This window comes from Colossoma macropomum, unplaced genomic scaffold (assembly GCF_904425465.1).
Source record: "Colossoma macropomum unplaced genomic scaffold, Colossoma_macropomum, whole genome shotgun sequence".
Taxonomy (NCBI): Eukaryota; Metazoa; Chordata; class Actinopteri; order Characiformes; family Serrasalmidae; genus Colossoma; species Colossoma macropomum.
In genome coordinates, this window is record NW_023494796.1 from 146,906 (window position 1) to 168,840 (window position 21,935).

General features: G+C 41.5%; 1 pseudogene; it reads left to right on the forward strand.

Annotated features, from left to right (window-relative positions):
* The first annotated feature begins 4,512 nt into the window (after positions 1-4,512).
* On the forward strand, positions 4,513-19,938 carry LOC118816946 (annotated as a pseudogene).
* Positions 19,939-21,935: the final 1,997 nt, after the last annotated feature.

Here is a 21,935-nt window from a genome sequence, read left to right on the forward strand (position 1 = left end):
GTAAGTTAATACTAGCTATATATCTTGCTAATGTTAGCTGACGCTAGGTTAATATGTTAGCGAGCTAGCTAGCTAGATAGGTTTGTCCGCTCTGTGTAGTTTTGGATTTTTATGTCCGCTTTAGTTTAAATACTGACATTTTCTCACTCACATGAGATCATAACAGACATGCGAATATGTCTGTGTTTTGAAGTAACGCTTTATTTAAAGGCTTAAAACATTATTTATTTGTAGGAGTAGGCAACCAACAAACAGCCTTGCTATATTGTCACTTAATATTGTGTTTCTGGAAAGCATCAGCGAAAGTCGCTGCCTGGCGGTGTCTTTCTCTCTGAGCATGAACTCCTGGTACTCTACAGGTGATTTAGCATGCTGGCTTTACACACATTACAAGTAGCAGTCTTGCTTTTCGACACAAACAACATTTTCGTCAAACAAAAGTTAATGTAATTTAGTCACTCTGAAGTTGCCGCGGGTTCATGGTAAGATGCGCAAGAGAATCTGGATTAGTGAAGTGTCTGTTATGATACGTTACGGTGGGTTCATGGTCCACCGCAAGCTGCAGACTGGAAAACGGATCGGCAAGTGGATTGGCCCTGTCCATCCGATATCCGATGAGTGAAGTGACATCAATATCGGACCTGATACCGATGTAGGATTGGATCGGTCTCATCTCTAATAAGTGTCTGCATGTGTGGTTTCAGTAACAATTTGTTCTTTGCATATACTAAGTTCTATACACTGTAAAAATTTGTTTCATAGGCAGCTATTTGGTGGTATGGATTCTGACAGTGATCGAGGGGGGGTGAGCAAGAGCAGCTGCTCTAACCTTCCTCAGCTCCCGTACCACCACCAGTTCCCATCCCTCCTCCTATTGTACCTCCAGTGGGCCCGTAGTTCGGTATGTATCATGTTTTTTGGGCCACTGTAACAGTTTGGTTTCGGTATCTTGACATTTAAGAAAAAAAATAAAACACATCACTCTTTGAACAATGAACACTTGAAACAGGGAATCCATTCAGAAAAATGGCAGCATGGCTGGTTTCTATCTTTAGTGTATGAAATGAAGGTGAAAAAACATTCAAATTAAAAGTGCTTCTGAGTTTTGACAGTCTGCAGGTGCTTTGCCTTCTATATTTTAAATAATTAAAGAGAGCTAGATTGGGTGACTGTGTCAATTCACTATATTAAGCTTTATATTTTGCAGTTCTATTCAGTCAAAGGAATAAGTCTGTTCTGCAAATGCCGACTTTGTTTCGCCTCCGTTTTGCTAGCCTACGCGTCTCCACCTATATTGAGGAAGTGGTTGTAATTGTGTTTAAAACAGCCTGAAATCACACAATGAACGCATGGTGGTAAAATGCCAAACAAGAATTTTTAAAGTGACAGCATCAGCAACACTTCTCGTGGGGGCAGACCCTCGTTCACTGGCGGTTGTTTGCTCATTAGCACTGCAGCATACACTCGGCTTATGTCATATGGTATCAGGAGGTATCATATGATAGTATCAGTGCATTTTTTATGAGTCTGAGTTTGAGTAAGTGAGCACAGTATTAGGTCAATACCCAATACCAGTATTAGTATCGATGCATCCCCAGGTAGAAAGAGACTTGACAGTGAGAATTGGCATCCCTGCCTCTGCCACTTTGTCTAGTTGAAACAGAGATGTAAGAATAAATAAAAATCTCTCGTTTAACTACTGACGGTAACTAACCATTACTTTGGTAACAGAGCTGTTGCTCATCTGTTTCTAAATAATCCTGCTGCTAGAATAGAACTCCGGTTTCCTCCCACAGTCCAAAGACATGCAGTCAGGCCAATTGGACATGCTGAATTGCCCCTAGGTGTGAGTGAGTGTGTGTGACTTGTCTGTCTGCCCTGCGATGGACTGGTGACCCGTCCGGGGTGTATCCTGCCTCCCGCCCAATGACAGCTGGGATAGGCTCCAGCACCCCACTGCGACCCAGAAGGATAAGTGGTTTAGATGATGTATGTATGTTTGAACTGTACTAAATTGAAAATAGTCATAATATTTGATATTTTACCCTATGAATGCTATAGTTTTTCCAAATCTTCAAAATATTCAAATAGTCATTCCAAATATTATCTAATATATAATTATATAATTATTAATGATATTGACAGTAGATTATGTTGTTAAGCTGTGAATCAGGCATTAATTTTCAAGTTGTTTAACTATTACACTCAGATCGTACAGACCCCAAGATGAAAATGATGAATAGCAAAACGGTTGCATCTGTGTATTTTACGCTCAGATTTGACCGTAAACAAGATCGATGAATAAGAGCCATTGTGTTTTAGAATTTTGAATGGTTCTTGATACTTTGTTATTGTTTGTTTCAGTCCATTTATATTATTTGGGAAAAAATAAAATATCAATCAACGAAATCAATCAACCTTTATTTAATCTTGGAGAACATTAAGGGTGACCCTCATTTACAATGTTGCCGAGTTGATACAGGACAAGGGATTGATAACGTGTAAGAACCTATCAAAAAGAAACATTAATAATAAAAATACTTGAAAAAAATACACTAGAAAATATAAAACAATAATTAAAACATAGCTAAAATGTAAAAGTTAATAAAATCAAATCAAATTAAAATACAAGGAGAATAAGATCAAAAAATAAACTGAAAAATTATTAAATGACTAAAATAATAACCAAATAATCATAATTTAAATAAGAATATGAATAATAATAAGTAAAGAAACTAATAAATAATAAAATAATGAAAATAAGACAATAATGGTAAAAAATCAGGTAAAACGGTTGCAGGCAGAGTGGAGGTGGTTAGAGAGTAGACGTTTAAAATGACCAAGTGACCCAGCGAGCTGAGCTGTAGTGTTTCCTGTAGTGAGGGTTCAGTTCGCTGGTGCTCTGTAACTAAAAGCAGATTTTCCCAGTTCAGTAAAAAACCCTCAGTACCTGGCATGTGATCCAGCCACTGGAGCGAGTCTGATAAATACCATTATTTACAGACATCATTGAAGTAATATATTCTGGCATGTTACTTCAATGATGGATCTCATGCCTCTACAGTGCAAAAGCACTGATTTAGCCAGTGTCAGAGTGGAGAAGTGTTTTGTTGATAACTTATAAACCTCCTCATGATTTCGCTTTGTCTTAGGAGCTGTTAGAAAGAGTCATACAGGTGTTCTAGACTGTGAGATAGATTTATGCTGTCTGCTGGTTCAACTCTGATCACGGATCCGGTGCCCGGAAAGATCAGGCCAAGGCTGAAAAAGGACCAAGGGCCCAGCTTGCTGAAATGTAATTTAAGGATATAAGCATCATCCACTAAATATAGTGTTTTTACTTGCGTACACCTTAACTGTGGTTGAATGTGAGCAGAGTTTGACTTTGTTAAAGATGACTCTTATTAAAAAGAATTATAAAAACAATTTTATGATGTGTGGGCGTGTGTGTATGTGTATACATACATACTTCATTAAGATTAACCGCCTTTATGTATCTACATTCATTGTCCTTGTTATCAGCATCCCTTACTGTATAGGAGCTCTTTGTAGTTCTACAATTACAGACTGTAGTCCATCTGTTTCTCTGCATACTTTGTTACCCTGTTCTTCAATGGTCCAGACCCCCACAGGAGCCCCACAGAGGACATATTATTTGTGTGGTGGGTCATTCTCAACACCGCAATGACACTGACTCTCACCAACAGCGTCCTGTGACCACTGATGAAGGACTAGAGGATGACCAACACAAACTGTGCAGCAGCAGATGAGCTATCGTCTCTGACTTTACATCTACAAGGTGGACTGACAAGGTAGGAGTGTCTAATAGAGTGGACAGTGAGTGGACACAGTGTTTAAAAACTCCAGCAGGACTGCTGTGTCTGATCCACTCAGACCAGCACAACACACACTGACACACCACCACCACGTCAGTGCTGAGAATGACCCACCACCCAAATAGTACCTGCTCTGTGAGGGTCCATGGGGGTCCTGACCACTGAAGAACAGGGTAAAAGGAGGCTAACAAAGTATGCAGAGAAACAGATGGACTACAGTCTGTAACTGTAGAAAATAAAATGTAATATTATCCACGGTCTCGTACCGCAGTCGCAGAAGACAGAACAACAAAAAACCCCTCCTCTCCAACCCCACTATGCAGGCTGAAGTGAAACTTATAACACAATATTAAGTTTATTATTAAGTCTATTATTAAATTATTAATAGGTAACTAATGAACTGACTTTTGGACGTCCATTGATGTTCCTAACATGTCCCTGACAGACTATTTTTAAACACATCTTAAACATGTACAGATTATTTTTGTTTACTGGGTAAAGACCAGCAGTGAGGAGCTGAACTTTACCCTCCTCTGCTATCACTGCAGCCTTGTCATTTCCCGGTTTCCGACCCCCCTCAAACGCAGCATTAGAGCTGGAGCTCCACCTTCCACTGACCCTGTTCCTTCTGAGGTCCCAGGTTGAATGAACAACACCACTGGGAGGGGCTACAGCAGAGAAAACAAACCCAAAAACACAGATAAAAGGGGTGCAGTGTGCTCAAATACTCTCACTCAGTCCCAGCGGACACACTCGCCTCATACAGACGTGCAGAGACGCTGGACTGTAGATGATGGAGCTCCAGCATCCAGCAGCCGCTCTAACTGCTGCAATACTGATGGTCGTCTGCTCCACTGCAGGTAGGACTCGGGCAGCAGTGCTGTAACTTACATTATACACCAGTTAGTTTCAGCTGTGCAAGCTGATTGGTTGAGAGGCGTTTTAACTGTGCTGATATTTTACCATAACATCATGTTTTTCACAAACACTGTATCACTCCGCTAAGATGCCGTTGCTAAGCAACGACTTTGATAGGAGACGCTCAAGCTATATTTCTGTTTGCACACAAATTAGACCGACAGCCGATTTGGTCAGAGTCTGAAGATGAGACGACACTAAATTCCCAATCTGTCATCACCACTGAGCAGCTTTTCAGTCGGCAGCTGTGACAGCTGAACAACCTGGAATCGGCCAGAAATGAACCCAACACCATTCACCAAACTAAATGGGCTGTAAGATGCTTTACAGACTGGCTGGAACAAAACAACATTAATACTGATCTAGAAACTGAGCTAAACTTGATATTGTGGCAGTTTTATGGCTCAGTCTGATTTGGTCAGACTCTGAAGATCAGACTACACATTTGGCGAATGGTAATGAGTTAATTTCTGGCTGATTCCAGGTTGTTTAGGTGCTTCTGTCACAGCTGCCAACTGAAAAGCTGCTCAGTGGTGATGACAGTTTGGGAATTTTGCGTAAGGAGCTGGAGAACGAACTGCCAGCTGTGCAGCGAGTGGGCGGAGCTCGTTACTGTGACGTAGCAACAAGCTGCTTGTTAAGGAACTATAATTTGGTGAAGGAACTGCGAACATTAAAACACATTAAACGCCGTTATCGCCAATAACATCACAGCTGTGATGATCTACGGCGACCAAATCACAGCCGTGATGTTATTTCACAATAACACACTCCCTCTCGGGTTTCATTGCATAAGCAGAAGCTCTCACTGTCGTAGCTCACTTGTATACACACTTACTGACGGCTCAGGTGGGAGTGTTTTTGTGTTCCAGGTGTAACATTCTGAATTTATAGGCTACTGAATGGCAGCTTTTGCACAGTTACTTAATTATTCAACGGTTTGATGTGAACAAAATCATTCAGAGTGGCTCAGTGTGAAATGTTTTTCTAGAGAAACTAACAGAATTGTTCACCATTGTAGCACCAGGAACCAGACGTCTGAAGCATGTAATGGCTCTAAAAGCAACACCCCATTATGTTATTAAACAAAATGGTTATAAATGTGTTGTTTGATTCCTGAGACGTTGTTTTTTGATAGTTTTGGCCTAAAACGTACTTTTAGTATAAACTCTTACTCCAGGATTACTCCTGTGTTTCCTCTCAAAACTGCATTCTCAACTGAGATCAATGCACACAAGCCAATGTGCTTTTGTAGTTACTAGCGTGTAGCTACAGCCGTTCAGCACGGCTAACGCCAGCGGCAGCTTTTGTTTACAGTTTATTTTTACAGTTTTCTTACCTATTTTGGAAGATGGCGGAGTATGAGGAGGACTTCGAGTTTCCAAAATGGTGTAGAGCCATATTGATTTGAGCCAAAGCACGCAAATGAGTTGCAGCAGCCTGAAGAAGAGAGAGCCAAAAGGGAGAGAGAGACCCCGAGAGAGAGAGAGAGAGAGAGGAAGAGAGAGAGAGACAGAGAGAGAGGAAGAGAGAGAGAGAGCAAGAGAGCGAAGAAGAGAGAGAGGAAGAGAGACTTCTACTTTGCTTTTAATGTCAACAGTGTGCAAGATTACACCTCACAATCAGACAAATCCCACTCAGCCCCACCCATCCTCCCCACTACCTGTACCCCCCACCTGTTACACTTCACACAAGACAACACATCACATACACATTGTGAGTTCGCCATTCTCTACACAACACAGTGCTTCGTCGACACACCACATATTCTGAAACGTCAACAAATCACTCATCGTCTTGTGGTAGGCGAAGTCCACTTTCACGCGTGCTCTGATAAAACTCTTTAGCATCGTCTCAGGGTCTGTAAGCCCTCGTCCCCTCAGTTTGTTTCTCCTGGTGAGCCATTTGGCCAGTTTGGCTTAAAAGACAGCATTTGGCCCGCTGTGAACGAGTGTATTTTGGGCCCAGTATGAACAGACCGAAGTGAAAGTCATGTGAAGATTCAGACATAGTCTGGGAAAAGAACCAAACAAGACGTTCAGCCGTGAGCAGTGTACAAACAGATGATCCACAGTCTCAGGTTTGGAGCAGAAGGGACAGTTCATTTTCACTCCACAGTGTGTGGTGTGCTGGTTTGTGGCTATTGCCCCATGTATTATTCGCCACTGCAGGTCTCCCGACCTCTTGGGGACTGGGAGTTTATACAGCACCCTCCATCTGAATCCAGCCATGCTCTCTTTTTTTGTTCTGAAAGAAAGAGAGCGAGAGAAGAAAAGAGAGAGAAGAAGAAGAGAGAGAGAAAAGAGAGAGAGAATGAGAGAGAGAGAAGAAAAGCGAGAGAAGAAGAAGAAGAGAGAGAGAAAGAGAAAAAGAGAGAGAGAGAAGGAGAGAGAGAGAGAGAGAGAGTGAACCCGCCGGTGCCAAAGCAGATTTATTTCAGTTTTGACTCAGTAAATTTCTCTAGAAAGGTGCATTTCACACCAAACCACTCTGAATGATTTTGTTTACATCTGAACCATTTAAGTAATTTTGCAAAATCGGTGGAGTTCCCCTTTAATGCTGGTGAAATCAGCTGAGCTAGGGGTAGCAAGGACACAGCACATCTCAAACTGCTGTGTGTGCGTTTTCAAAGCTTCTGCTCTTGTGAGTTTGTTCTTGCCATGTAACTTGGCAAAAACATACTTTGCGTTGTTGGTACTGAAAAATATTTGTTTACAGGTCTGTTTGGCTGCAGGACAGATGGGAACTGTATGTTTTGAGCACACTCACTTTGTTGATCCTGTTCTGAACTCTAGACTCTGCTTGAATCGACACTGAGCTCTGAACCCTGTTTGAATCGACACTGAACTCTGAATCAATACTGAACTCTGTGCTGTCTGTGGTTTGGATTTAGTAGCTTTGTGTATATTATGTAGATGTTCTCTCTGTCGCTGGTCTTGTTCCACTGGTTGGTTTGTACAATACATTTCCACTTTGTTTTAATCCTGAGTTGTTTGTTGCGTCATTCGTCCATATTTTACACAACAATGGACGTCACTTACCTTTCACCATTGTTTCGTAACCTACATCTGATCTGTAACAGATCTGGTTGGTAAGGTGTTGTTAGGTACTTGCTATGCTGGCCCAGGTTGTTGCTCAGTGGATGCTATGCTATTAAGTAGACTGGTACCTTAAATACACTGCTTCCATAAATTCACTGCCACCTTAAATTTGTTGCTACCTGAAATGCAGTGCTCCTTTAAATTAAACGTCTTCTTAATTCCACTACTAAATTAAACCCACTGCCACCATAAATCTCCTGCAATCTTAAATTCACCGCTCCCGTCAATCCACTGTCACCTTAATTTCATTGATACCTTAAGGCCCCTGTCCTCTTAAATTCACTACCGCCTTAATTGCTACCTTAAATTGACTGCTCCCTTGAATCCACTGCCACCTTAATTTCACTGATGCCTTAAGACCCCTGCCACCTTAAATTCACTACCAGATTAAATGTACTGATACCTTAAGTCCACTGCCAGCTTAAATTTATTAATACCTCAAAAATTCACTACCTTAAATTCACTGCCACCTTAAATATCCTGCTACCTTAAATACATTGCTACTTTAAAATCACTGCTCCCTTGATGCCACTGATACATTAAATTGATTGCAACCTTCAATGCACTGCCACTTTAGATTTACTGCCCCCTCAAATTTACCGATACCTTAAATTCACTGCCACCTTAAATTTAGTGCTACCTCAAAATTTCTGCTACCTCAAATTCACTTCCACTTTAAATTTACTGCTACCTTAAATTCCAGTGCCACCTCAAGTTCACTGCGATCTTAAATTCACTGCTATCTTACATTTACTACCACCTTAAATGTACTGATACCTTAAAATTCATTGCTGCCTTAAATTCAGTGCTACCTTAAATTTACTGATACCTTAAATTCACTACCACCTTAAATTTACTAATACCTCAAATACATTTGCTCGTCAACATCTCCTACTGCTGCTGTTTTTTTCTTTGTTTGCAAAAAGGATGGGGGTTTGAGGCCTTGCATCAACTATAGGGGATGAAATCAAATAACCAAATCTTACTCTTATCCATTAAATTTGACCTTTGTAGTGGCTACAATTTGGTGAGAATTAAGGAGAGAGGTGAATGGAAGACTTCTTTTCTCACCACTTGGGGGCACTACAAATACTTGATCATGCCATTCAGATTATGTAATGCACCATCTATATTTCAAGCATCCATTAACAATGTCCTCTGGGTCACTTTGTCATAGCCTACATCAATGATATTTTGGTGTACTCCCCAGATATGGACTCTCAGATCCAGAACAGGCGTCTGGTTCTGTTCCATTTACTAGAACATCAATTATATGTAAAAGTTTTAAGTAGTAAGTGAAAGTTTCATTTGTCATCTTTCTCTTTCCTACGGTTCATTATTAGCACAGAAGGGGCATTCATGCATCATTGTAAGATTGATGCAGTGGTTAACTGGCCAATTCCCACCTTGGTTAAGGAGCTGCAGCATTTCCTGTGATCTGCAAACTTCAGTTAGAAGATTAGTCTGGATCCCACAAGCCGACTCTGCTTTCCGATTGCTCAAGAAAAGCTTCACTTCTACCCCTATTCATAAACACCCTAATTCATCAGAATCATTTGTGGTTCAGATGGAGGCTTCTTAGGTTGGATTAGGCACAGTCCTCTTACAACATAGTCGAACACTTCAAAAGCAACGTCACCTCCTCCGGTGAAGGTCAAGGGCACTCTGGTTTACACTGTGTGCTGGCGGCTGAGTCAACAAGAGTCCTCCGGGTCCCCGATGATGGCTGTGAGAGCCGATAAGAAGGTGGGGCCCGAAACCCTGATAGGACGCCAAGGAGAGAAGGAGAACCGCAAGGTGGTAGTGGACGGCGCGCCAGTCCTGGGTGCCGCCTCCTGTTGTGCAGTGAGGCTGTTGGGCTACACCTTATGTTCGACCCAAGCAGCAAAGCTGGGGAGCGGTGGCAGTAACAGGGAGGTGGAGCAACAAGCTCTCTGTCCCTCTCAGCCCAGGAGCTCATGCTACCTTAATGAGAGCCAGCTGATGGTGATGTAGTGGTGGCGGCGTGGGCACCTTTCAAAAGGAGCGGAGAGGGAACAGATAGAGTGAGGGACAAGCTGCCACATAAGCAGAAAAGACTGAGGAGCTGAAAAGCTTGGTATTGACAAAGAACTGAAAAGTCTTGCTTTGAAGCCCCTGAAAATTGGTCAGCTTTGGTTTTGTTTGTTTGGTGTGGAAATCAAGTTTAAAATGGCTGCTGCAACTGTCAACCTTGCCTCCAGCGTCCTTCCTGATCCCGGGGTAGTACATGCCGTGCTACACCCTTTTGTACTGTTGTTTCAACGTGTTTCCAACTTTGGCTTTGACCCTTGCATGTTGTCAGACTCCTTCTTTAGTCTATCACTCATGAATTGTTTATGCTACTCATCTTTCCTGGCTTTGTCTGGGACAAACCTACCTTTCAAAATGGATTTCTTGGAAGATGTTAATCCCTTTCTGCTGCAAGTTCAGAGTTATATTAGAGTCATCAAAATAGGGTTTTTCAAGTTAATAAACAAGTCATACAAATACGAGACCAGCCCTTCTGGTTAAGTTGTGCTGATGCTTCATCCCAGGGAGACCGAAAGCAGACCGTAATTTTAAATATAAAAACAAGGCAAAGAAATCATTTAAGGCCTAAAAGGAGCGCGAGCAGTTAGAAGATATCATTCAGTGTATAGACATTCCTCCAAGAACAAGGGGTGTATGCAAAGGGTGGCAAAGGGTGTGCCATATAGAAGATTGGTGAAATTTGATCTAGCATATACATTAGCCAGCTACTGTCGAAAAGAATTCACGTCCTTGTGTATCGTCTTTTGCATCCACACAAAACTCCCGAAGGGGTTCCTTTAGCTTGTAAATCAACGTCACTGAGAATTTCAGAGTATTCTTGGAGATTCAGCTGAGGAGAGGGAGGTCCAGGACACAGGTCCTGTACAGATCTCTCCTCAGAGGGTTCCATCAAAGTTAGCAGCTCGTACAGTTGGCAAGTGAACACGTTTGCTTACTCTCTAGGTTTGCAAACTCTGGCATGTCTCAGTCATGCTTTTGGTATAATGGGAAGAAAACAAAAACCCTGTGTTTATTCAATGTGAAATTCCTATGTTTTTTTTCTGTGAGTTAACATTGATAGTATATATCAGAACTTTGTGACTAAACTCTTTCTCTGTCTCGCCTCTTATCTGGTTAGAGATGGCTGGGGTCAGACTGGTGGACGGCGATGACCATTGCTCTGGGGCGCCAGAGGTCCTTTATGAGGGAAAATGGAGTAGAGTGGACAGTGTGCCATTTGACTACAGAAATGCAATGGTGGTGTGTAGAGAGCTGGACTGTGGGAATGCAGTCAATGTTACTTTTAGAGAAAATGTTAGAAAGAGGAGATATGAAAGATGCTTTTCTTTCAATCACATGTGAAGGCAAAGAGACAGCTTTTTCACAGTGCAAACAACATGATTCTGATATTCTGACTCGCATGAATAACATCGCCCATAGTACAGATGCCATTTGCTCAGGTGAGAGTTTTGGAAAAAAAAAAACATTTTCTATCTGATATGACAAAATGTGACATTTCTATACATTTTAATCTTTACTTCTCATTCCATACTGACCTGCATGTTCTCAGACTCTGTGAGGCTCGTGGATGGGGCTGGACTCTGTTCTGGGAGAGTGGAGGTGAAGTCCCATCAGTCCTGGACCACAGTATGTGAGTCTGACTTTGACTGGCAGGATGCAGAGGTAGTCTGTAGAGAGCTGGGCTGTGGTACTCCACTAACTCTACAGGGGGCGCTCTTTGGAGAAGGGAAACACCCATTTGGGACCAAAGAGTTCCAGTGTAAAGGCACAGAAAACCGTCTCCGTGCCTGTAGCACCTCAGACAGAGAGGAACACACCTGTGCACGTGGCAAAGCTGTGGGACTCACCTGTTCAGGTAGGAATAATAAAACATATTGAATCAGTATTTTTTAAATGTTTTAATGAATATGTCTGATTTTTGGATGTTTTCCTCTGTGAATAGTAACTAATGCAGTGAGCATCTTTTCTCTCCTCTCTGTCCAGAGCCTGATGATGTGAAACTGGTGGGATGGGAGCAGTCGCTGTGCTGGAACAGTGAAGATGTTTCATACTGGAGAGTGGAGAAGTGTGACAGCAGTTCAGTGGTCCATAAAAGAGGCTGCTGTGGTGTGCAGACAGTTGGACTGTGGCTCTGCTGTTGCAGCTCCACGGAGAAGTTCTGGTGGACCTGAAAGACCATGGAGTGTTCAGATTGAGTGTGATGGATCTGAGTCGGCACTGAGGGAATGCAGGAGCTATTATAATCGACATATCTGGTACCGTGCTGAAGTGATCTGTTCAGGTAATTCCTGAAATACCTTAAATCTACTGCCACTTTCTGATACCTTAAATTTCACTACTACCTTAAATTCAGTGCTACCTTAAATGCACTGCCACCTTAAAGTCAGTGCTACCTTAAATGCAGTGCCACCTTAAAGTCAGGGCTACCTTAAATGCAGTGCCACCTTGAATCCATTATTTGTGCTGCACATTAGGCTGTGAGCATGTCAGTCTGTGTGTACATTTTATGAGTGACTATGTGAGAGATGTACATTGAGACATCACTTGTGGTGCAAATTAGTTTTTTTTAGCAGCACTCTGGGAAAAAGTTGGTCAGGTTGGTCTCTTCAGTTTTTTTCCTGCTCTTAAGGTCTGCATTTACTGAACTGCTTTTAGTGTGGAAGGTTTATTTAAAGAGAAATCATCTTCCCAAGTTACATAAAGTTCACTTTTACTGTGTTAGTATTTGTGCCTCATTCTTTTAACAAATTATTGTGAGACTCTATTGTATCTTGTCTCTGGTTTCAGGTCTCTAGTGTATCTAAGTCTTAATGAGGAACATTCACAATATGAATAACTGTTTAGTTCAGTAACTGTTTTACTATGGTAATCAAATTACACCGCTGCAAATAGAATACTTGTCTATACAACGCCTATATGGGTTGGTGTATATGGATCATTTTGTTAAATGAGTTTAAAGTCAGAGTTTAAACACATTTTGGATTTTTAACTGACGAACTAAATTTTAGCTCATTTTGAAAACACAACTCAAAAATGGTAGCCAGCACATGACTAGCAAACACAGGTTTGAACAGTTATACACACATAAAATCATCATATTTTTCATTAAAACAAAAAAAAATTACATAGTTGCCAAAATATATTTCTGTAGTGACAGTTCTTAATGTTCCACACTGTTTTAGACTTTGGGACACATTAACTTCAAAACAATGGGCTCTAACTGCTCACCATGTAGCCATGATGGACAGAGATACAGACTCAGTTCCTGCTCTGAAATACAGTGGTGTGGCTAAAATAAGGCTATGCCCACAACTAGAACTCTGTGATTTGGTACTGACATGAAAACATGGGACAACATTTTTTGAATGAAGTTTTTCATTTAAAAATCAAATGAGAAATAGGTCCATAATTTTCATGGCTGTGTTTCTTCCAGTCCTGCCATACAAGTCCTGAGCTGTGTGCAATGGGGTGTTAGACTATTATTAAAAAAGAAAAAGACTTGTTCAAAATGAGGAAGTATGATAAAATGAAATTAAAATCTTTAAAATCACATCTTCACTTCCTCCATACTCGTTCACCTCTCACTCTGCATTGTCCTGTGTGATTTCAGACTCTGTGAGGCTCGTGGATGGGGCTGGACTCTGCTCTGGGAGAGTGGAGGTGAGGTCCCATCAGTCCTGGACCTCAGTATGTGAGACTGGCTTTGACCAGCAGGATGCAGAGGTAGTCTGTAGGGAGCTGGGCTGTGGGGCTCCACTAACTTTACAGGGGGCGCTCTTTGGGGAAGGGAAACACCCGTTTGGGACCAAAGAGTTCCAGTGTAAAGGCACAGAGGACCACCTCCTTAAGTGTAGCACTTTAGACAGAGAGAACACCTGTGCACGTGGCAAAGCTGTGGGACTCACCTGTTCAGGTAGGATTACACAAAATAATGAGTAAAAAGGAAAGTGGTTTAAATGATAATAAATATATCTGGATTAGTGTGTCTTTCTGTGATAATGGATCAGCATCTTTCTCTCCTGTGTGTCCAGAACCTGTTGATGTGAGACTGGTGGGTGGGAGCAGCCGCTGTGCTGGACACGTTGAGATGTTTCATAGTGAAGAGTGGAGGAAAGTGAAATCAGATGAATGGCCCATGAGAGCGGCTGCTGTGGTGTGCAGACAGCTGGACTGTGGCTCTGCTGCTGCTGCTACAAATAAAAAATCTGGGATGGATATGAGCAGACCCAATGTTGGGGTTAAATGTACAGGATCCGAATCAGCACTGAGGGAATGCTGGATGACTTATGATAGTGGATTCCAACTTGAAGTGATCTGTTCAGGTAATGCAGCCAATGAAAGAAGATGTTTGAGTGATTTTCTAGCAGGGCTCTGTAGAAAATGATTATTGACTGAAGGACATGGACAGCAAAAACTAACTGCCAACTTAGACTGAACACTTCATTTCATATGTTTCTTCACATTTTGGGATCTCATAACACTGTAAGTGAATTATGCTCCTTTCAAAAATCACTGATGTAAAGTTAGTCAAGTCTGTTTGCTCAGTGTATGTCTGATTAATTTGTTGTGTAACGAATGAAAAATTGAACTATTCATAGTATTCGATTACGTCATTAAGAAGACCACGTCGACATGTTGGTAGGCGAGCTGTAACTCTGCATATCTCCAGAGTTCAGAACATTCCAGTGTGTGATATTTTACAAAAACTAATAAAAGTGGCTACACAAAGCTCTTAAATAATAAACTCATACATACACCGATCAGGCATAACATTGTGACCACCTCCTCGTTTCTATGCTCATTGTCCATTTTATCAGCTCCACTTACTATATAGGTGCACTTTGTAGTTCTACAGTTACAGACTGTAGTCCATCTGTTTCTCTGCACACTTTCTTAGCCCCCTTTTACCCTATTGGACTGACTATTCTCAGTCCAGCAGCGACACTGAGGTGTTTAAACACTCCAGCAGTACTGCTGTGTCTGATCCACTCGTACCAGCACAACACACGCTAACACACCACCACCACCACATCTGTGTTACTGCAGTGCTGAGAATGATCCACCACCCAAATAGTACCTGCTCTGTGAGGGTCCATGGGGGTCCTGACCACTGTAGAACAGGGTAAAAGGGGGCTAACAAAGTATGCAGAGAAACAGATGGACTACAGTCTGTAACTGTAGAACTACAAAGTGCCCCTATATAGTAAGTGGGGCTGACCAAATGGACAATCAGTGTGGAAAAAAGGAGGTGGTCCTAATATAATATTCTAACTGTAGAACAAACATCGAAAGTTGGCGAATATGAAGCTGCATCAATTTACCACAATAAGTGATCCCTAATCAACAGTTACCTCCAGTTTTCACTTGGAGACGTTTGCCAAGCAGCACAGCAAAGCTATATCAGCCATTTGTAGCTGTTGATCTCACTGGCTGACCTAATGCCGCGTCCTAAACCAAACACTTCTGTACTTCATCTACTACACTAACGAGCGCACAAAAATATCCTGTCTCCGGAACTCTGTTATTAGTAGGACACTGTTGGATCTCTGTGAGTGAAATGTTGCGACTCTGCATTGAGCTGCTAGTGAGCAATGAGGGAAGTAAGGAGAGCTGTATAAAACCTCCTGCTGTGAAAACAATTCAGACCTCTCCACAAAAACGGTCACATGACGATAAAATGGACAGTGCAACGGCATCACATAATGATTATGAACGTTATGAAGTCTCACATTGTTTATTAAACAGCTGAAAGGCTCAACAAGCACAAATTTGGGCTGATGTACCTGTGTGATTTTATACTTAGGTACAACATAATTTCATTAAAGAAAATGATTTATTTTTATTATCTTTACTTCTCACTCTGTACTGACCTGTATGTTCGCAGACTCTGTGAGGCTCATGGATGGAGCTGGACTCTGTTCTGGGAGACTGGAGGTGAAGTCCCATCAGTCCTGGACCTCAGTATGTGAGGCTGGCTTTGACCAGCATGATGCAGAGGTAGTCTGTAGGGAGCTGGGCTGTGGGACTCCACTAACTCTACAGGGGGCGCTCTTTGGAGAAGGGAAACACCCATTTGGAACCAAAGAGTTTCCAGTGTAAAGGCACAGAGAACCGTCTCCTTACCTGTAGCACCTCAGACAGAGAGGAGCAGAACTGCACGCATGGCAAAGCTGTGGGACTCACCTGTCAATGTAGGAATTATGCAGAACATGTGAAAGAATCCAATTTTAACGGTTTGCATAAATACACAGTTAAGGCTCTTCATCTCTGACTTTTTATACTCTCTCTCCTTAAGATGTGAAACTGGTGGACGGGAGCAGCCGCTGTGCTGGAACTGTGATGCTTTATGACAAGAAGTGGAGGACACTGGAAGCGCTAGGATGGTCAATGACAGAGGCTGCTGTTGTGTGCAGACAGCTGGACTGTGGCTCTGCAGTTGCAGTTACATATCGAGGGTTGGAGAAGAGCACATCCGAAGATGATGTCCGGATTTCCTGCAGTGGGTCTGAATCTGGACTGAAAGAATGTGCAGTTCATGATATGTCCATGTCCAGGACCTCTGCTGGAGTGATCTGTTCAGGTAATTCAGTGCCTCAAAAGGAGGTTTTCATCTGGAGAAAAGTATGATTGACGTTAGAAACTAAACGTCTCTAAGAGCAACCAGAACTCTACATTTTGAAACTTAGAGCTCCACAAAGATTTAGTTATAATTGAATAATGAAGTTGCATTACTGAGTCGGTGCTCTGCTGCTTAAATACTGAAATAATAATTTAAAAGTCAGAGATGTCCGGTCGAGGTTTCCTGACCATGCCTATTAACATCACATGCACAAGTTAACAAAAGAGGCCTTGTTCTGGGTTTAAGTCCCGAATGTGATATCCACATTATTGTACAACCCCATTTCCAAAAGTGGTTGGGATGCTGTGCAGAATGTAAAATAAAAATGGAATGCAATGATGTACAAATCATGTAAACCATATTTTTACAAAGGCAACATGTCAAATGTTGAAACTCAGAAATTTTATTATTTTTGAATTTGATGCCAACAACACGTTCTAAAAAAGTTGGGATGGGGGCCTGTTTACCACTGTGTTTCATCACCTCTGCTTTTAACAACACTCTGTAAGCGTTTGGGAACTGAAGAGACACTGCTGTAGTTTTGAAAGTGGAAATGTTTTCCTGTTCTTGCTTGATGTATGATTTCAGCTGTTCAACAGTTCGGGGTCTCCTTTGTTGTATTTTTTATTTCATAATGCGCCAAATGTTTTCAGTGGGTGACAGTTCTGGACAGCAGGCAGGCCAGTTTATCGCCTGAACTCTTTTAATATGGAGCAATGCTGTTGTAATACATGCAGAATGTGGGTTGTCATTGTCTTGCTGTAATAAGCAGACGCCTGAAAAAGACGTCGTCTGGATGGCAGCATATGTTGCCAAAACATGTATATATCTTTCAGCATTAATGGTGCCTTCACAGATGTGCACATCACCCATGCCATGTGCACTAATGTACCCTTATACAATCATGAACGCTGGCTTTTGAACTGTGCACTGACAACAAGCTGAGCTGTCTTTAGCCCGGAGGACACAGCGTCTATGATTTCCAAAAAGAATTTCCACTTCCCCTCAGTCCATTTTAAATAAGCTTAATAACCAAAGAAGGTGGCAGCGTTTCTGGATCCTGTTTATACACGGTTTCTTCATTGCGTTTTAGAGTTAGAACTTGCATTTGTTGATGCAGTGACAAAACTTTTCACAGTGTTTTTCAGAAGTGTTTCTGAGCCCATGCAGTGATTTCCAGAATCATGTCTGTTTTTAATGCAGTGCCGCCTGAGGGCCCAAAAATCATGGCCAGATAATACTGGTTTTCAGCCTTGCCCCTTGCATACAGAGATTTCTCCAGATTATCTGAATCTTTTTATGTAATTATGTACTGTAGATGATGAAAAACCAAAGTTCTTTGCTATTTTATGTCGAGAAACGTTATTCTTGTTCTTGAATTGTTATTATAGTAGATGATTCACTCAAATCTACAGAAGACACACTCTTCACTTTTGTGAAGTGTTTTGACTGAGTTCTCTTTGAATTCTCTTTCAATGCATTCACAGTCATCAGAGTCATCTGCTCAGAATAGAGTCCAAAACACAACCCACATCACAAAGTGTTAATCCACATGTAGCATGCAATTACACATTTCCACCACAGAGGTCTCCAAATCACCAAAACTGACATAGTGAAGATTTAATGATATGTTTAAATGTATATCCACAGGTCTTCTGGACCAGCCCACCATCTCTCTCTCTACTACCGTAAGAGGGTCCAGGGGTCTCCAGGAGCCAGAGGTGTTCAGGGGTCACAGCTTCACCATCACTTGCTCCACTCAGCCACAGTACCCAGGAGGCTCCTTCCACCTCAAACTGCCCCGGAACAACAGAAGCCACACCAGAAACAGCTGTCAATCACTCAGCCTCCTTCCTCTTTCCTGCTGCTGATGATTCCCACAGGGGGAACTACAGCTGTGTCTATGAGAACCAAGTGACCCTTCAGATTGAAAACTTTCGAGTTACGGAGGGTCAGTGGCCTGAAGTTAAATGGTCTCATGGAAGTTTCATCCATAATTTCTCCTCTGAGAGTGAGCCTCTCTCCATCATCGTCACAGGTAACCTGCTGGTTTAAAGCTGCATTTTCACAATTTTTGATGTGGATCTTATAGACATTTTGCAAATATTTAAACTATTACAGCATCACACCACAGACACTTAACAGCACTATTTCTTTGCTACATCATGTATTCATCATATATAACCATATTGCCTTGAGCTATACTTTATTACACGCATTGTATTGTACATTCTATAGTTCTTCTGAATAAGAACCTTTTCCACTTTACTGTAACTTTGTAATTTTAGAAACATGCATTTACATTAGCTGCTAAATTCTTTTAGCTGTACATATAAAATGTAACAGCATCAAAATAATAAGCTGATATGAAGCTAATTTGGAGATTTCTCAGCTTTTTCCAGAGCTGAAGATCAGAAGGATGTGGAGTGAGGAGCTGGAGAGGAGCTGATCACAGACTGGGAGAAGGAGGAAAAGGAGGAGCAGGACAGGAATTAGCTTCATAGTGAGAGACTTAGGTTGCGTCCACAAACTTTTTCGCCATTGTTTTCCACATCCCTTCCTCCTGTTCCTCTCCTTACTCTGAAGAACACTGAGGGGTATAGAAGAGGAAGGGAGGAGGATGATAAAATCTTTAATAGAATTCCTGAGTAGCATACAGTCATGTATCATCCGTTTAAAGCTGCTTTGGTGAGTGTTCGAAGCAGCTTCGCTCGTTTCCTTTGGTATTCGGATGCCTCCAGTAGATGGCGGCATGATATTGATTTCTGGGTCACAGAGGAGAGGAGAAGGATCTGTCGGACAAAGCAGTAGCTTTTAGGGTTTCTGGACGCAGCCTTAGTGAGAGTGTGGTGTGGAAAAGAGAATCTGCTTCTCTTTCAGCTCTAAATACCAAAAGAGAAAGATCATATTATAGAAGCATCAATCAGAGATTAGACTTGGCTTTGCTTGGGTGTTTAGTTCTTACCTTTTAAAATGTATACTTTAAAAGCAGTTTTAGAACTTATACTTTTAAAAATTTCTGTAGATTCATGTATTTGTGGTTGTATGTTTTAAATAGGCCAAAATATAACACTAAAACATCTTAATATGATTTTTTTTTTCTATGATGTTTGTTTTTTGATCAGGTTTATAATGCTTCAATAAAAGTAATACTTGTTTAGATGTTTTTGTGGATGATTTAGTCTGATTTAATCTCATGAACATATATTGTTCGAAAGGTAATAACAATATTGGTGAATATCTGATCTGAAATCTTTAACCCATTCTGGCCTTTAAGGAATTCTGATTGTGATCTCAGTGTAAGAAAAACACTTCACAGATATTTTTTTTCTGTTTTTTGCTTGTTTTTTTAACTTTCTTGTTAAATTGTACTGCACTTGCATTTTAAATAAAGCTTCTGGTGGTAAAATAAGATTGTCATTTACTTCCTGTTTGTAGTTTTGTAGACTGCAGATCAAAACAGTTAAACTTAATAAAAAATGAGCTAATAAAGTTTCATTTTTCCAAACATTGAGCAGAATAAACAATCAATAAAGTGAACCACGATTCTGTGCTTTTCCTTTGTCTCTCTTTTACTGAACATGGAGGAACAGAATGCTTTAATTATATTTCAAAGGCTTATAATTATTAACTGATCTGAGTGGCCTGCACCCCCCCAGCACCCCCCCACCATCAGCAGCACCTGATGAGCTGGAGCTGAAACGTCAGGGTGTTTAATATAAAGCAAAACATTTACATTAAACCAATGATGACATAATAATTACCAGTATGAATTGATTGTTGATTGATGCTCTTTTCATTGCGTTATATGTAATTAATGATGTAATTTGTGAAAGAAGTTCACCATTAAAGTTTACATTTGCTTTAGAAGTTCAAAAACAGTAACATGAACCAAAATATCAGCAGCTCTGATGTGGTAAAAAAAGAGCTAAATAGTGTTATATAATTTGTTGTTTGATGTAACAAAGTAAACAGATTCAGAATAAACAGGCATCCATGCTGGAGCAGTGTGCCCATGACCTCCCTCTTCCCTTTAATCCCTTAATGGCCAGGGACCACTGGTGGGCCCAGTTTTATTGCACACGTCTATAAGAACAGCTCAGGCATTTTGCCTGAAGTTCCTTAGTTTGCATTGAAGTTCCTTAGTTACTGAATATTAAGCCTTAGTGGGATTTTAAGGGGTTAAAAAACTAGAAAAGAAATAAGTATTATGTGTTCTTTATGTTGCATTTTTTATATAAGGTTGACTGGTATGTATCCACCAACCAAAAATATCCAGCCAACAGCGTCCTGTGGTCAGCCTCCTGTGACCACCGATGAAGGACTAGAGGATGACCAACACAAACTGTGCGGCAGCAGATGAGCTATCGTCTCTGACTTTACATCTACAAGGTGGACTGACAAGGTAGGAGTGTCTAATAGAGTGGACAGTGAGTGGACACAGTGTTTAAAAACTCCAGCAGCACTGCTGTGTCTGATCCACTCGCACCAGCGCAACACACACTAACACACCACCACCACCACGTCAGTGTTACTGCAGTGCTGAGAATGATCCACCACCCAAATAGTACCTGCTCCATAGAGGTCCTGACCACTGAAGAACAGGGTAAAAGGGGGCTAATAAAGTATCAGAGAAACAGATGGACTACAGTCTGTAATTGTAGAACTACAAAGTGCACCTATATAGTAAGTGGAGCTGATAAAATGGACAATGAGCGCAGAAACAAGGAGGTGGTCATAATGTTATTCCTGATCGGTGTGTAACGGTTCAGTTTGTTCGCTCTTTGTGAAGTACTGCCAATTGCCTTGTCTGTTGCGTGCTGAGCGTTCTCTCTGTTTTTGCCTCCTGTGTTTTTGACTGGTAGAGAGGGGAAGTGCGGCACCGTCATCAGCACAGGACTGCTGACCCAGTCACATTGTGAACATGAAAATATTAACTTCATAATGTCTTTCAGAGGTCTGTGAAGAGTGACTATGCTCTATAGCCATTCAAACTAATTAGATCTACTTATTAATGACCATTAAATGTATCTTTGTCATACTGAAGTGCATGATAGACAGCAGTCTCAAATTATTAGACAGATCAAATAAAGTATTTTTTACACACAGGAGTGAGTGTGTGTGTGCTGTGTGTTTATATGCGCCACCAACAGTGAGCCTATCCCAGTGATCATCAGATGGAAGGCAGGAAACTCCCTGGACAAATTGCCAGTCCATCACAGGCCAGACACACAGACATAGACACTCACACCTAGGGGTAGTTGAGCATCTCCAACTGGCCTGACTGCATGTCTTTGGACTGTGGGAGGAAACCCACACAGACACAGGGAGAACCAACTCCACACAGAAAGGACCCTGGTTACCCGGCGGGGCAATCAAACCCAGGCACACACTGGAAAAGCACCTGAA